This window comes from Neofelis nebulosa, chromosome 5, assembly GCF_028018385.1.
Source record: "Neofelis nebulosa isolate mNeoNeb1 chromosome 5, mNeoNeb1.pri, whole genome shotgun sequence".
NCBI classification, from domain to species: domain Eukaryota; kingdom Metazoa; phylum Chordata; class Mammalia; order Carnivora; family Felidae; genus Neofelis; species Neofelis nebulosa.
In genome coordinates this window covers 121,662,696-121,664,556 of record NC_080786.1, presented here as the reverse complement: position 1 = coordinate 121,664,556, position 1,861 = coordinate 121,662,696, and the positions used below count along the sequence as shown (strand labels likewise).

At 36.6% G+C, this 1,861-nt stretch overlaps 1 pseudogene; it reads right to left on the bottom strand.

The window, feature by feature from the left end:
- Nucleotides 1-483: 483 nt before the first annotated feature.
- Nucleotides 484-1,360, bottom strand: LOC131513189 (high mobility group protein B1-like; annotated as a pseudogene).
- Nucleotides 1,361-1,861: the final 501 nt, after the last annotated feature.

Here is a 1,861-nt window from a genome sequence, read left to right as displayed (position 1 = left end):
TTATAACAGTGCTGGAAAGAAAAATAAATAACAAGATTCATAGAATCATGGAGAAGAAAAACTAACGGTCTGTCTTTCGCCTGTAGCAAATCTAAAAACTGAGTTTAAGAAAACACAAGAAAGGAATCTGGGAAGAAGAATCTATTTTATCTTCATATGACCTGTGGCTCACTACTGTTATGCCTAAAGAGCTATTGAAAATTCTGTATTTCTGATCTTCACTTAGACATCGAAACTTACCTAGAATCCTTATTTTGAGAAACACTAGAGTAAATAGAGCCAAATTCTTAAAACATTTTATTTATTTTTCACTAATAGAAAAATTGTATTTACTTAAAACCATTCAGAATGTCAGCATAACAGCTGCAACTTTTTTTGTTGTTGCTATTGCAGGGTGGTATTCAGTTAACAGAACACCAGTTATTTCCTGTAAGCTGCCTCAAAGACAACTGAATATGAAAACACTACTATCCCAATATACAACTAATTTGTGCTATGCACCAACATGAACCTGTGTAAATTTCCATGCCAGTTTCCACCCCCCACACTGTTCCAGGCAGGGTTAGTGGCTACTGAAAATATCACCAGGACAGGGCTATCTAAAGTCACGTTTGGTATTGTGCTAACTATACAAAAAAAAGATACCTTACAGTTTAAAAATAAATCTTACACAGCCTTATATTTCAATTTTTTTCTTTAATAGGAACGTGTTGGTTACAGGGGGTTAAATGCTTTATGGACAAAAAAAAAAAAAAAAGAACTGAGTTAGAACCAGCATATTCATCATCTTCATCTTCCTACTTTTTCTCCTCTTCTTTCTTTTCCTTGTTTTTTTTTTTCAACCTTGACAACTCTTTTTTTTGCTGCATCAGGCTTTCCTTCAGCTCCAAATGCAGCAATACCCTTTTCGTATTTTTCCTTCAGCTCAGCAGCCTTCTTTGTGAGGCTGCTTGTCATCTGTGGCAGAGTTATTCCACATCTCTCCCATTTTCTTTGCAACATCACCAATGGAGAAGCCAGAATGTCCTCCTTTGATTTTGTGGTGATATGCAGAAGAAAACAAGAAAAAGGCCAAAGGAGTACATTGGGTGCATTAGGATCTTAGGACTTCTGTTTTTTGTTTCCCCTTTAGGTGGGATATGTTTTCATATCCTCTTTCATAACGGGCCTTGTCTGCCTTTGCCATGTCTTCAAAGTTTCCTTTCTCTTGAGCACACATGGTCTTTCAGCTCTCCGAGCACTCCTTCGAAAACTCGGAGAAGTTGACTGAAACATCTGGGTGCTCTTCCTGGAAAGTTTGCACAAAGAATGTGTATGATGACATTTTGCCTTTTGGCTTCTTAGGATTTCCTTTGCCCATGTTTAATTATTTTCCTCAGAGAGGCAGAGTCATCCAGTGCCTGTCTGGCATCTCACTTGCCCCAGCGCCTTCTCTATGGACTTCAGTTTACTGCAGTGGCTGTGAGAGCAGGAGCCAGATGCAGCCTCAAAACATTTTATATTCAAGGAAAAGAAAAATAACCCACAATTGTTAAGGTTTTATGAGAGCCAAGAAGTCAAATCTTTAGAAGTAAGGGGTTGTAATTGTTTTTATTAAATAAAAGCCAAATTCGTATAATGTAAATGTTTATTTTGAGGCTATTTCATTAAGGTAGTAAATTAAATTTGTAGTCAACAAAATAATTTTAAGATGTACATTATTACTTTTATTTTAAATAGGCTTAATGGCAAAATTTCTGTGAATCTATGCATTCTGTGCTTCATAACAAAGTATCCTCCAATATTTATTTTCTCACATAGTACCTGAGGGTTAGTGGTCTGGGTGCAGTTTGGCTGGTTGGTTTGGCTCAGGGTTTCTCAC